The 16,140-nt window shown below is 44.8% G+C and overlaps 1 protein-coding gene across 1 annotated transcript in view; it reads left to right on the plus strand.

Annotated features, from left to right (window-relative positions):
* The window catches only part of Mub (poly(rC)-binding protein mub), a 123,174-nt gene that overhangs the window by 15,569 nt on the left and 91,465 nt on the right, over positions 1-16,140 (plus strand). The window contains exon 2 of the mRNA XM_076902273.1: positions 12,135-12,298. The gene's annotated coding sequence lies outside the window, so the exon portion shown is untranslated. The remainder of the gene's footprint in view (positions 1-12,134; positions 12,299-16,140) is intronic.

Here is a 16,140-nt window from a genome sequence, read left to right on the forward strand (position 1 = left end):
GGGTTGCGTAGGGGAGAGTTTGCCGCGTACAATGTTTGTCGACGTGTTCCAGGTGAGAAAGAGGATGAAAATACACCTATTATGTCATAGCGTTTAGAAGATAATAAAATATTGCGAGCATATAATATCGTAAATTGTATAAGTATATATTTATGGTGTATACTCTGATAGTTGTTAATTGTTCTTTTAAACTAAAAGATCGCAACAATGCGAACGCAGAATGGAAAGCATTAGAAAGCAAAGGTGTGCATGAATGTTACTAAAAAGAGTTCTAAAATCGACGGAAATCGAGCAAACGAGCCACCTGCTGAGCCATCGTCGGGTATATCGAGCCAGTGAATACCATTTCGAGCAATAGAGCCATTCTTCTATTATTGTTTGGTTTCCATTTAGGGATTCTCTCGTCGCTGTCGTTTCCTTGGAACGATATTAACTTGCAATGATATGCGCATCTTAAATCAACTAATTAGCTAATTTGATCAGAGTTTTACTATTCGACTCTCGTTTCGAATTTAGATATAACGAGCCATTGGCTGCGACCAGAAGATAGTTTCTCGTGAAACGTGATCACTTTTGGTAAAGGTGCACCAATAATTTGATGAATAACCGCTTTCGAAATCTCGTTAATGCGAACTCCGGTGCGGACGCAGCACCGATCATAGCGCGGTAATTGCCAAAGGGCACGATTCACTTTTCTCCGGCGTGTTGTCGCGCAATTTCATCGTATCTTTCCCATTCGCCCGATCGGGGCTCGGTGAAATTACGGCGAACGTCGATCATCGAGAAAATTAACCGGAACGAACGACGGCAGCCGGAAGGACACGGTGTACTCCTCTGGCTCGAAACTTAATTATCGTCTGGCAATTAACGGGTGGTCTCTGCTCGTGAATTAGACAGTTTACGAACTGCAGGAAAGTTCGCAGCACCGTCACGCCATAATGCAATTGATCCACCGTGCATACTCACCTGTGCACATACGTCGGTGATTGCGTACGCGTCCTGCAAATAGTCGAGCCTTTCGAACACGTTCATCCACCGGAAATTGATAAGAGCAGACGGGAACTAAGTTACCCGTAAATTCGTTCCAGAGGGTGTTCGAGCTTTTAAGCTGCACGCGATCTTCTTTTTTTTTTCTTTTTTTTTCTCGTGCGATTAATTACTAGTGGATTTTGAGGAATGTTAAAGAACGTTGTGTTATATGCACGTCTTTAGAGGGCGGGAAATATATTCTATTCTCGTCGTTCATTGGCAGTGGTCTACGAAATTGGCTGCTGACCAAATAAAGTTCTTTTAACCGGTATGAAAACAGACCTCGTGTATTACTTTTGCGATTCTCAACCTTCCATCGCTGTTCATGGTGTTACCATCGATATTGTCTCGTAAGAAGAGATAATAAACTCCTTGCTCTATACCACCCTTCAAAGAATTCCTCATAGTTATTATAAAATCAAAAGTATCAGACTTGAACGAAAATTAGCTCCAAAAAGATCTTCCTTAATTATCCATTTCAAACGCCCATTCGTCGAATTCTGACTAATTTTCTTTCCAAGTGTCCCAACGCCTTCCATTCGAACCGATTCACCCCTGAACCAACCCCCCAAACAATTCCATATTTTACTACAGGATAGAACGATATCTCTAGTCGATGCTCTCGAACGTAACACCAACGACACGCTGGGGAAGCTTCTCGTCGGCGTTGCATTCCACTCGCGTTAGTAAGAGACTCAACGAAGAGGGAGGACAAGCGCCAGGCGGATCGGGGTCGTAGAGAAGGCACAGCGGAGGGCGAGAGAGGCAGAAGGGGTTATTTAAAGCCGCTTTTCCCTCGATCGAGCGGCCGCTTCTTCTCCAACGGCGGTCTCCGCTCCATCCGCGAGGCGTATTCTGCGAAACGACGCGGCGGACGCGCGCGGGTCGCGTGGACGACGGCCTTCCTCGACTCTAAGTCACGCTTCGCGGCTGCCCGCGCGATGGCTTCGCCTTTATTGGATGAACCCGTACGAGCGCGGCTAATAATGAGATCCACGAAGGGCTGCCACCTAGACGGACGAAAATAACGCGCGCTAGTCCACTCTCGATTCTAATTAACTGCAATTTTAACGGACACGAGCATTTTCGAGCGGCTACGTTTCTCGTTTTATTGCCAGTTCTGTTTCGTTTTGCTTCTCGAGCTCTTGACGCATTGGTTATTCCGCGACACGTAGCGAGATAACGACGAGAAAGTGCCGTGGATGACGACAGGATTGGCGTGAAGTTTGGATTTTTTCGCGCGCTTGATACGTCGCGTCGATGGTCGAAGCTCGATGTCTGCGGTGATCGTCGAGACTTATGGGTGAATGGCGCGTAGGGTAGCTCTCGAGTAGCCGCTGAACTACTTTCCGTCGAATTTTTCTACCTTCTCGCGCGACTCGACGTGACTTTAGGGGATGAGGTTGAACGATAAGGATCATCTTGATCTCTTAACAGCGCGATTCGCACCAGGGGTTTTAACAATCCACGCGATTTAACGAGACGGTAGTCGAGCGTCGAATTTACATGTCGTACACCCACGTAGCTGTGAATAAAATTTCCAGCACAGTTTCAGGCTTTCACTTCGACTGTTCGTAGCTTAGATTTGGAAAGTATACTTGCTCGTACGCGTCGCTGGGTAGAACGAGTTTCAGGGCTGACAAGTATCCAGAAATAGCTCGACACTCAAAGGGTTAATTACTGCGGGGCTATTTAGAATATCACAACACGCGACTCGAAATATCACAACGCGAGTCAGTGTGTCGCTACTTAATCCTTTAATCTCCCAGTCTGCAATCATATTTTGATGGAAATTGCCGTCTGCAGTTTTCGCCTTTCACGTCCGGCCGACTTCCTTTGCCGTTCTCGCTCTGAAAAAGTCTCGACAAATTCAAGGATAGTTATCAAAGTTCCTGCTGCATCGCGTAGCAGTTTCTTCCGAGTGGGATGTTTCAAAGTTTCTAAAATAAAAGTAAAAATTGGAAATACGTATGTACAGAGAGGGAAATTTCAGAGAGAGACAGAAAAAGAGAGAGAGAGAGCAAAATTTCACTTCTGCAACGAAGGAGACCTAGATTGCAGGGGGAGGGTCGTAGGACCTACTTATCATGAAGTTTACTCTACGTTAAGTTCCTTCCTGTGCACCATGTTCGTACGACTCTAGCTATCGTTATGTCTACCTTGCTATTTTCGTTACTATTATACCAGGATTTATGCTGATATGATACATGTCAGGCTTGAAATTTCTCCTGATGCATCCCTCATCTTTATATTCGTCTTACAGAGAACGACGCTCTTCAGGATTACGAGTGTCGTGGATGAAATTGAATCGAGACAATAGCGAAGCGGTACGAGTGGTGTTTCTTGGTTTGTCCCTTCTTTTGTTTCCTCTATTTTTAGTTGCACCGTGTCATGCGATCGATACTGTTATTTCTGTCCTTGTTGAGGCAGGGGTTGGTGCGGAGATTTAGATTCTAAGATCACTTTAGGTGTTATATTTTCAGCGGCTAATCAGCTTTCCTTTCCAGCGATAATTAAGTTTCCTGGTTAAGGCGATAAGTATTTTGACGATACCGTCGACAGTTCTCAATTAATATTTATAACCAACAGAATTGATAGGTCCATTTGATTATTAAAATCCTCGCTTCTGTGGCACAGTGTTAATTAACGATTACGTTGTAAATGCATAATCATGTCGCGCTTGTTAACGTACAATTTTAATAAACACATTGGCGAATAATTAATGACGCGAGAATGAGATACGCAGGGAAAAACTGTTCGCCAGAGAAGTGTATAATTTATGCTTGCAATTATGCATCAGAATTGGAATAATTTACAAGCACAGCTACTCGATCGATAATTTAAAAGAAACGTGGAATTTCATTAGAAGCGTTTATTTCCAACATCCTGGTCGATTCGCAAAACTTGCATTATCTCGTAACATTAAACGCAAAGTTCACCTAACTCCACGCAGTATCTATCCCTCTACGTCATATGAGATAAAACAGCTTATCACGTAACACTTTACGACTCTCTAACACGCCCCCGCGTCAACTCGCGGCACCATATAACAGGTGCTTCACTTTCTTCGCCGAGTATCTCGACCGATACTTCTCCACTAAGCACCCCAGCCTCGCATGCACCCTCCCACTTCGGCTTAAAATCATACTGCAGCGTCGTGTGTCAGTCTCTTTGACACTGGCGCGCGATACTCGTGATCCGACGATCCAAAGCCATAAAACTTCCCGCACGGCTTATTCAAACTCCCCAACGGAACAATACCCAATGGAACTTTCACAATCGGGACGATAGAAACGAAAACGATCGCTCTGAAACGATCGAGCGTCCAATTATCAACTGTTCGAGATAGATCCGTTCGAAAGAAAATTTCGATGCTGGAACAGATAATTACCTTCACTGACTATTATCAATCGACTAGCATCCTGACAACGCCTGCATTACTCGATCCTCGCAACTCGCAGACGTTACCAACGCTCCGCCCTATTTTTATTCCTCGATTCGAGGCAACCGATCGAAAGCATCCCCCTTTCGAGTGCTCGTTCGAAATGTCGGGAAGGAGAGCGTAGTTAACCAGCCACTCGATCCTCTCGCAAGATTGTTTTCAAAAGATCAACCGGCGCGTGGCTTAATGACCATCCTGCAAATTGGTTCTCATTGAAAGTTGGGCCAACAAAGGAATCGACGATGAGGCGTGGATCAGCGTTTATTATCCTGTTTCTTCGCGGGGCATGCCTTTCTATGGAAATATAAAGGAGCCGGATCTTCGTCCGCCCCTTCTCCGTCCCCGTCGCCGAGTGGAATAATAAAATATCCCGCGTTCAATTACCGGGCGAATTATTACGTAAATGTTGCGCCCTACTGCATACATAACCGACTTGGGAACGGTTGGTTAAATTGGCTTCAGTTTCTCGGTCTTCCCTGGCGACCGGAAATCCGAGCCGGGTGAAATATTGTTGCCAACCGTCGTCGGAATGTTTGCTTTATTCGGACCAACGCCAGCGCATTTTCGTCCGCTTTCGGTGGGGCTGAGAAACAACCGCGATTACAATTCTCTCGTGAAAGGAAGCTTATCCGAGTGACATCGAAGCTTTCTTTCGCGCCTCTTGTACGCTTTGCAATTTCGTGCGCGATTCTATTTAATAAATCAAAGAAAATGGTATGGAATTATTGTCTTTAGAAATTGTCGAGATAGAACGGTTGAGTGTTAAAAAAAAAAAATAATAGGAAGGGGATAGATTTTGAGAAATCTCTAGCAGAGCTTCCTGATTGACGACGCGTCGTTATTCCACGGAGCGGCGAGATTCTCCTTCGAATTAAACGAATTTATTACCCTCGTATATCGTTCGTTCAGTGCACATAAATATTGCTTAATCACTGCTCCTTGCGATCCCCTGGCAAACGGTAGACGTCTCCTGTACGTAGACGCGGGTATTGCAACCTTCGTCATTAACGAAGGGATTAAACAGGAGCAGAGCCGCGTTAATCGGTCCCGCGCCCTCGACAATCCCATTACAACCACGCGAAACGTCAAACCGATTTCACCGCGACGGAACGTCGACGAGCATCGTGGCGCGAAAAATACCGTCGACGGGGAACGCAGTCGACAGTGCGAGAGCTTTATGGTCGCTCGTAAACATCGAATCGGCACGCGGGGTAAGTTATACGAATTCTCGCGCGACGACAATGGACAAACGCGACTGCCAGGGTTCGCATCCCCTCGCTCGCCGTCGTTTCGTTATCGTTTCCGGCGATACTCCGCGTGAAACGCGCAGGAACTTTTGTAAACGCGATGCATCGCTTGCGTTACCTGCGATAACGGTGTACCAAGGGTGAGATATCACCCTTCGACGTTTGAAGGTGGATAAAATTTTGAAATTCTTTGCGACGCGATCTGAACACAGAAAAACTTGTAAGTGCGTTTCACAAGATGGTGTAGGTACTTTCAAATCAAATTCTGGCGATTATGAAAATGGCAGCAGTCAAATTATCGCGTACTTCACGCGATTCCTACGTAGAGATTGTAGCGATGCGATCTGAACACAGAAAAACTTGTAAGTGTGTTTTAGAAGATGGTGTTGGAATTTTTAAATCAAATTCTGGCAATTATAAAAATGGCAGCAGTCAAATTATCGCGTACTTCACGCGATTCCTACGTGGAGATTGTAGCAACGCGATCTGAACACAGAAAAACTTGTAAGTGTGTTTCAGAAGATGGTGTTGGAATTTTTAAATCAAATTTTGGCGATTATGAAAATGGCAGGAGTCAAATTATCGCGTAATTCACGCGATTCCTACGTGGAGACTGTAACGACGTGTTCCTGTTCACCGAAAAAGGGAAGACACGGGGGTGGATGAGCAAACAAAGCCGTGCCCGTAATTCTCCTCGGGGTCGCGTACATAAATTCGTGGATACAGTTATTGCTGGGCGTAACGACGTCTAAAAAGTCCGAGAGGTTTATAAAACGCGCTTACGCCTCTTCCTGGCCAGGGGGTGTCATAAAACGGGGCTGCGGCGTGAAATTCGAAGGGGCGGCGGGAGCTTTTTAACTCTGGCCACGGCTACGTCCTCTCGGGTCTCGAACTGGTCCTTGTAAAATACTTTCTTAGACGAAACTCCCTTGTCAACTGGTGGCTGTGGAAGAATACAGAAAGTTGACGCGGAAAAAACGATTCGTCGTTGCGTCAATTGTGATTGCAAGGGTGAATCCATTGGTGGACGTTGAAGTTAAAGTTGCGACGCTCTATTTCTTTCTTGATCCACATTTTAAATGAATCAGAGTAAAATTAGTGTTTGGTAGGGTAGAGAAATTGATAAGCTTATAGTGATGACAGTTCGCAGCGTGAAACTGAGAATCTAATTGAAAGGATAGTGACTACTTAGGTTTATAACATGGACGCGATTCTTGGCTACTTTTGAGAGTAGTAAAACAATTTGAAACAAGCCGCTTACGATGTAGTATTATAACTTGGACCAATGACAGTTATCGAGTTGTATCTCTATAGCAATTGTATCGTAAACGCTTCCGTTCGAGATCTACTTAGGTGGTCGACGAAGGTTCGAGGTGCGCACTGGTCGTTGCAGCTTAAAAATCGCGATCCCAATGGCAATTGTCGTATCATAAACACCCTGGTTCGAACTCCACTTGGGTTGTCGATGAGGCTCCTCGCCTGGCCGTGTCTCTTCAGTTTCGTGTATCGATCGGAAAGTTTCGAAATTTCCAGCAGCCAGATCGCAGAGTCGAACGGGACCGAGGCCGCGAAGAAGAGGGGAAGATCGATCGTTCGCATCCGTTTCCCGCTGGCCGCCAGATACGCGGGGGACCGAACTTTTCTGATCCGCCATTGTGTCACGATCGACTTTGTCTCGAGAGCCCTTCGCGTTCCGGCAGCCGCGCGAGAATTACCTTTCATCTCGACCTTTTTTTCGCTGCTCGGCATACAAAAATCAGGGGGACTGCGGTGATTTAGTTTCGCGAACTTCGATTATGTTGGACAGATTTGGAAAAGTTCGCGTTTCGACGAGATCGAGGCTTGGCCGTTGCTTGTTGGGAGATTTCGTTTTATTGCCAGCGAAACTCGAGCGTTGCCTTCGACGGTCTCTCGTTGAGGATGGACTCAAGAAGACGGTTTTCAGGGCGTTTCGACGAGGGTGAGAGTCGTTCGCTTTAGAGTCGCATATTAGAATTTAGAATTGGGAAATTTACAATATCGGCCACGATTCTTCGAGCGAAACGATAATATAATCTCGCGTGGAGTTTTATGGGTTACCAGGACGATTGCTGTTAAATACTCAAGTCAGCTATTGCTTCCAGGACTTCTGATTGGTCTCTTCTTTGCTACTTGAGTTTTCATTTCGCGGTTCTTGACTTTGATGGACATTGGATTTGCTTTAACATCGTGGTGTGTGTAAATTAATCAGCAAGTTTTTTCGTTCACGTTTTATACTTTCATTATGGTAAAGGGATTAATTAGTAGAGAAATTCTTAGCATATGATAAAGAACTAGCTCGATGACGTTCAAAATTACCTTCTACTTGTACAAAGTAATTTAATTTAGAAATTTTACAAAAAATTGGAAAATTTACAAAAATGTTTGGAATGCGAATTCATAAAGTTAAAAATATCGACTGGTTTTACAGCGTTCTTACTTTTCTACTAGTGGATCGTCAAGTATACGGTCGGACATGTTTCTTTTATAGATTCTGGAGAGTCTATGGGTTCTGAAAAGCAGCTTTCGAAACTTCCTCGTCCTATTGAAAATACCAGTTCTCTGACATTTCCATACATTCCACAATTTCCACTCTTACCGTGTATGGGCAAATAGAAATGGAGGAATAGAAGAATTCGATATCGAACATTCTCAACCAATACGAATGTCATATAACGCATTTGAAAAACGTTTCGTTGATAATCGTAAAGGGAGGATGTGCATTTTTATTAAATTTATACTTAAAACACAAAATTGTACGTGTACGTGTATAGACAGGTTGTACAACGATATCATTAAAAATTAGAGCGTACGAAATTTTCTGATCCCGCCTCGTAGCCATTCCATTTACCTAGCACAGCACCATCTTCGAAAATATTAACTCACCCCTTGCCAACCTAGCTTATTAATTTCTCAGCCTCTGCCTAAGTGCAACTAGGTTTTACATGGGTAAACGTATAACCTATAGACGTACATTACTATCACCATACAGCGCATAAAACTACGCAGAGTCGTCTCTTTTAATCGTCGTAATTTTTTAATGCCACTTTTCAAGACTTCGTATAAACCCCTTGATCGCTCGTTAAGCAAAGACAGTTAAGTGCACGTGCGTTCGAGAGATTGTTCGCAAATTGAATCCCAGACGGGAAAGTGAAGATTAAAGAACCGAGTAGCGAAGATTTTACAATTTTCTGGACTTCAGAGACCGCGCATAATTCCATAATAGAGTCGAAGCAGCGGACGCGTTCCGCGAGCTACCACCGCGAACGATTACACCCCCTGGTGTTAATTTAAGAAGACGCCAGGGCCAAACGCTCGCGGCTCGTGCCCCAGCGTAATTAACAAGGCGCGAGTCGCCTCGACAGTCCGCGATTACACGCTCGTCCCGTCCGATCCGGCTTTCTTCGTCTCTCCCCATTTTTCTCACCGTTCGTTCCCTTTTCTTTTTCCCCTTTGCTTACCCAGCGATACCCGGCTCGGTAATTATACTATAAATTTTAATCGGTCGCCGCTCTCGCTCCTCCTTTCTGTTGCTCGCTCATTTATGCCGTTTCACGAACGATACAACTCGTCGCGACGATCTTCATCGTCCACGATCTCCTCCCCCGTCAGTCGACCCTCTCTTCTCGCTGAGAGTTGATCCTAGTTGAATTATGGAGGGTTTAATTAAAAAGTGGAAAAGACACGCAGCGCTAATCGCGCGAGCGAGCATTCGCAACGCTTGCTGGTGAGTTTTGCGAGTATTGGTAGCGATTATGGAAGTTTGCACTGGATTTTCACTGTTGATGGTTTGTAAGAATCTTGGTTAGAAGAGAACAAAAATGTTTAATTTACATTTCTTTGGGGTAATTTTATTAACTACCATTGTCGACCAGTGATATGGTTTCAGTTTGTAAAATAGGATGGCTAGGTGTGTTTGAATTTTATCATCGTTTGATATCGAGTGATTAAATAAAATTGTTAGTTACTTAGCTGAAGTATTCCTGCGTCAATTATCTATTGCTTGGCGCTACGTGTTTTCAGTTCTTTAAATCTTTCAAGTTACAAAGTACAAATTTTCAGAACTGCTCACATGAGATTAGGTGTTTGTATGGATCTAGGCATAGTCCGTCTTACAAGCGTGATTCGTCGAACAATCATTTTATTCCAATAATTATTCCTATTGGTATTTAATATCGTACATATCTAGGTTCGATTACAAACAAGTCCTGCGTAATTTGTTTTTATTCGTTGTAATAACATAAAAAACGAGTTTCATTTGACAGCAAAAAACCGACGAATACCGTCTTGCGCGCACGATGCGCGGGTGAAAGTAAACAGTTGTTACTGAAATCGATGAAAGTATCGGTAGGAAGGTACGTGATGCGAATTTAAAATTCGCCGGGCGAAGCGGAGCGTAAACCGTGCGGTAATTTCAATCAGAATCAGCCATGAAATTTAATACATATCCCGCGGGGTGTCAGCCAAACCCGATCCGGCGGATCGAAAATTCCGCTGGGCGAACGCCGCCGCCGGTTTTTGCGCATTGTCCGTGCACACGCGCCGTGCTCGCACGCGGATTTTCCTAATTACTAATCGCGCTGACGAGTTAATTCGCCGGACATTAACGATCCCGGCGCTCCACTCTCGATTTCGAAATCCGCGGCTTTGTTCGCGACAGATTTCCACGATAATCGCCCGACAACGTACAAATCTGATTGTTTGCGTTCGCCTGCGTGTACGACTGCTGCTTCCAGACGGGGAATTTTCAATTTTCCGCGTTTCAATGATCGACTCTGAAATCTCTTTTAATCCGCTCGTCTATGAATCTGGACATTTTTTTTTTTCATTCAGATTCTCAGAATTAAATGGAAATTCGTAGAATTCGATGAAATGGCGATTGTAAAATTCGTGCGTTTTAAAATTCAATTCAGAGCCGTCGAGGTTAAGGTGGGAAGCATTGAAACGTCGATGGTGGAGGGACTGATAGGTTCGAAGTTCGAGAATTAGAATATTCAAGCGTGTCGAGATTAACGTAACAGTTTAGAGATATTCAGATCCGAAGCTATCCAATTTGGATCAATGGTTTCGTAGTTTCAAACTCGGTACTCCTGCAAGACCAAAATTCGACGATACACACTCCGTTCAGAATTACGGAACTCGAAGTCCTGAAACTCTTCGACTCCAAGAAAATACTTGTTCCCGTATCTGTTGCATATCCACAGCGTTTTGCATCCCCAGAACACATCCAAGATAAATTATTATTATCAATCTCACGTTCGATATCGTAACTCGAACGCAGAACCGATCTCCAAGCAAAACTGGTCAGGAAACATCGTCTCCAAGCGCGGGGCGATAAATAAACCGATGATTTCGAGAACAGAGCCGGGCAGGTTGCGCGTAAATTCCGTTCGCACCTTTAACGATACCCGCGGAACTTTGAAGTCGACTGGAACGAAGATTTATCGTCGATTGAAATTAACCGGGGGAATGAAAATTCATGGACGTATCGGCGGGCCAGGCGTTCTCTGAGAAGAAGCGGGTCAGAAACGGCGCGCTTTTCCACGGCTTGCCGCGAGTTACGCGCGGCAATTTGATTTAGCATCGACTTTAACGGCCAGCGAGAACGACCCTGCGCGATAAATTTCAATGGTAACGGCCGTTTCGTCTCGTTGACGAAATATTTCGGCCCTGGGTAGAAGGCGAGGAGGGAATTCTCCTTTCGTTACAAACGATCGAAACGAGAAATATTTAAAACGAGAGAAACGAGGCTCTCTGTATCTTTGATATTTATCTACGATCGTCTTTCATTGCTGTAGCAATTTACAAATTCGCGTGAACATACGTAACTCGTGTAAGCGCGTACGGTAGGCAGTCGCGAGCCGTTCGAAATTCAATAAATACCACACGAGGCATAATTCTGGACACAATTAAAACTTTCCGTGATCGTCAGCCATAAAATGAAACGAGCGATCTCCGGCGCGGTGGTAATTAACGAGAGAAGCGCGCACGGTCGACTTGGAGCTTACGCGAGATCGGCTTATGATATCGTTGAAAATAAGAGTGGATCTACGAGGGGGTGTAGCGTGAGAGGTGGTGCCAGAGGGTGAACATCGACAGACAGCAAAGTTGCTAACGACTTGTTCGATAACGAGGTTTACTAAGCGTTTTAATTAACGCCGTTTGCGTTGCGCCGGCTCGCGTGTCACGGGGACCGGTAGTTTCCGCCGTGGGATCTCGGCCATTGCGCGAAAATCCGGCTAGACCCGTAATTAGCGAGGATCGAATATATTAGCGTGCGAGTGGGGAACGTTGAAATTGTCGGCAATCTCTTTTATTAAATAAACGAGGGTCCACGTTTCCCTCGCGCACTTCGCGAACGAGACTTCGTTTCTCAAATTTAATCGTACGCTTTTCAGATTTGTGAGCCGTACGTGCTTGCGACTTATGAGACCACTTCCATGCTCGTCGTTCAAAGAAGCTGATGCGTTCTGAGGCATTACCGAGGACGACGATCGTCTGTTGCTCGTGCGAATAAAACTGTCGACCAGCTGCGTTGACTCGTGACGTTCGAGGGTTCTGCGTAAGTACAACCATCCTCGACGTTAATCGAGTTAATGATTCGCATTACTGACGGAATGTTTCCATCGTGACGATCAATATAAATACAGTATCCACAGCTTTCGTTCTAGTCGTGTAATTGGCTTTACAGAAAAGCAGATCGCGTAAATTGTTGCAAAGAATACACATCGATCGTTCCATTTAGCCACTTAATACAATCACCTGATTAATCAGTCCATAATTAACTTTGTAGCAGCGTAATTAATTTTATTAATCGATTTTTATATTACATACATATACATTTATAATCGAGAGTGTAATTAATCAGTGGCTTTTCATCGCGATGGTTGGAGCTTTCGAAAATTGTCGAGGAAATTCGAATGATCGATTTTAAATAGAAAATTAGATCAAGTAAATTCTGTAGAGAAAATACAGCGCGATTCTTAGGCCATATCGACGTGTCTGATATTCGAGAGCCTTCAGAAACGGGAAACTCGAGGGCGAGATACGGGGACATGGTGAAAAATCGCCGGTCTAATTGGCCGTCGACGCAAATTCGACTGGTGAAACGTATTTTCCTGGTCGAACGGTTTATAGGGTCAATCTGAATGCGAGGGGACGGGCTCGATCGGCGGAATTCGCGAACTTCGGAAGCCGTAACTGTGCGACGAGTCGATATCGGAAGCGGAACCGAAAGCGACGTTGATATCGCTGCGACGACGACGACGTACGGCTTCCCAGCCAGCGATTAAGAGGGATAGACTATCGAACGGTCGTGAAGCCGTGATTTTAATCGTGTTTCCTCCACCGTGACGAATTGTTCGACGAAACGCGGCTTTTAGTCGTCTCGTATAAACGCGCGCTCCTCCTCCACGCTCTTGATCAACCATGGCGGTGGCCTGGAAATTGGACGAACAGTTGACAATTGGTAGAATATTGGTAATCGCATATCAAGCAAATTTATTCCTTTTACTTCAAATTGTGGTTAGTTTCGATAATAGCAAAAAAATCGGTAAACTCCATCTTTGTTATGATTACTTGGGGGTGAAAGAGTTGTTAGTTGATTAAAACTTTGGAACTTACAGGGCGTTATGTGACGTTCCTTAGATTTAGAATTACTATAAAAATAAAAATTAAATACTATCAAATGGATCATCGAAAGAAACAAAAAAATGTCAAAATCCTTGAAGACATTGTGCTCAGCTGCATTAAAATAACCAGGGTTCTCAAAGTGTTAAAGATTCGAACGGCACACATTTGGATGGGCGGGAAGTGAATTTGAGTTTGGATACTTTTACAATTGCACGCAGCTGGATGGTCCATCCGGGTTAGCTTTTTGAGGCGGCGAGAGGAGGTCCTGGCGCCAAAGCGTTGCGAGAGGGTATCACTTCCTACTCGAACAATTCTACGGCTATAGCGCCCTCCAACAAATCCAGATGTCCAAGTGCTTTGCAAATGTTACGTGTTCCGTCGTTGACGTAGCCTGTTCTACTGCTCGCTGTTCGAGTAGATTCAGCAACTTTGAATTGCCGGCGTGATAACGTTTGCAGAGTACTTGGAAGTATTATATTCGAAATGCGCGGGTATTTAAATGCCCCAGCGAGCGACGGGCACCGTTGTTCGCGAGCTTCTCGAGCGGTTAAATTAAATAGGAACGGAAAATATTATTATCCCTGGGATATTTCATTTTCAACGGTCTTTGCGAAAGTATCTTGCACGCGAAAGCAGTTGCCCCGTGTCGTTTGATAAAGCAAGTGATCAACGTTCCACCAAGTTCGTTTCGACATCATTCGTTTAGCCTGTGCTTCTGAAACCAGACCAAGCGTTTCTGTATCTCGTCCATGTTTCAACGGATGGAACAGATTTTCGATACCTGAAAATACACCTTCGATTCCTCGATTCGAAAACGTAGCCGCTGGTGGTAACGCTGGTTCAGACGATCGCAGCAATAATAACATGCAAATCTGGTAGTATCCGCGAACGAAATCCCAATTAGCCACGGGCCGACGTCTGCTGTGTAACGTGTACAAACAAATCTCGTGGATCCCGCGTTTCCTGGCCCGCTGAATTTCCGCCGGCGCCGGATTCCCAGGGCCAAAGGGTCCAGCTCGCTCGAAGAACCACCGTTTCAGGAATTACCGGCTGTTTGCCAGCCCCCGATTCGATATATTCTGTTCAAACCGTGTCCGGCCCCGGCTCTGATCGCTCTCTGATAAGATTTTCGAAAGATCACGCGGTGGAGCGACGTTTGCTTTGTAGATTTCGAGTATACCGAGGGAACACAGGTTCCGGTTCAATTCCCTTGCTATTTGAATTGCAGGAATCGAGCTGACTGTTTGCCACTGAGTTATTTTCATTTCTATCGTACCGGATGGTTATATACGATTTCAGGCTGTTTAAAATGTTCCTCTTTCATTATTCCCTCGGTTATTGTAGGGAAATCTGTTGTTGCTCGCAGATGCGAGTAACATTTCACGATGGAGGCTCGAGCAAAAACCACCCCATACTGAACAAGCTATTGAAACACAAAATTCCTCAGAACCATCGTCGTTCGCTAAAATCGAACGAAGTAACGTTAAAATCGTCTACAGATTTTTGTTGATAATGGCGCAGATTCGTCGATAGAATATTAACCAGGCTCTCCACGATACCGATCAAAGCGCTGTCAAAGTCTCTCGATGACGCAGGAAGTTACTCTTTCGACGCGAAACACCGTCCACCCTTTCCGTTTCTACACACCCACATGCATACACATGTATATGTATATATCGGAAACGCAGCCGGTCCGAACTCATTTGCACGCTCGTAAATCGATTTAGACTCTCATTAGTTTGGACGAAAGCGGGCCGCGCCGAGGCGCGACAGCGAAAACAATTTGGCTGGGCGTTCGTTGACGTGCAATTAGAGGTTCTCTAATCGAGCCATCAATGAATAATATTGTTGTGACGATTTATTCGGCCACGCCTGGCCACGTTGTCGGCCGATCATTAACGCGGATTCAGGTCGACTCGGTGCGCGCTGAATCGATCTCGATTTAAACGGAGACGGCACGGATTCAATCGCAATGTTTCGATTAATCGTAATGTATGTTGTTCAACGCTGAGATCAGTTTTGCCTTTCGCTTATTTTCTTATTCTTGTCGTGGAAGACGACAGTGGAGAAAGAATGGTTGGAACACTGGTGCAAGTAGTACGGATCTGTGCATTTAACGTGAGGTAGTGAAACCAAATCAAGACAATCGTTACGTGTACAGTCAACTACTTCTATAACGCGACTAATTCGTACCGTGTTATATGGAAACAGTGCTACGAGAAACTCAAAAGAAAGCAAAATATAAATCACTTTGATTCATTCCACGTTCTATAAAAATTGCATACACAGAGCAGCAAGTTATATCATACACATTCGATTATAAAATGAATTTTAAAAATACAGAAAGCAAGATATAGTTTACTACTTAAAATATATAAAATTAGGAGAACTTACGCAATTTTAGCTCTGCGTTACAGAAAAAATCCTTGCCACAGGAGCCAATTGCAATATATCTCCAATAACAAACACAAATCCGCGTTCGCCATCATCATCAACCCCTTTTCGCTCGAGCAACAGATTCGAAATGAAATAAGGTCCCAAGAAAATCTGCGACATCGATCTTCCAGCCTTTCTCCCTCCGTTAACTCAAAAAGTGAGCGCTCGTCGAGAATGCGAACAAACACCTGTCCCGATAACTCGTCGACTTCCATCGCGACGATCCCAGCCAGCCATCAGACGAAGACACCGGTCGAAGGCGTCAGCGCGTAATTTCTCACAAGCGAAGGAAAACACGGCGCGGGTTTCTTGCGGAGGATCCCTCGGGCGGGCGAG

Source organism: Xylocopa sonorina, chromosome 10 (genome assembly GCF_050948175.1).
Source record: "Xylocopa sonorina isolate GNS202 chromosome 10, iyXylSono1_principal, whole genome shotgun sequence".
NCBI lineage: Eukaryota > Metazoa > Arthropoda > Insecta > Hymenoptera > Apidae > Xylocopa > Xylocopa sonorina.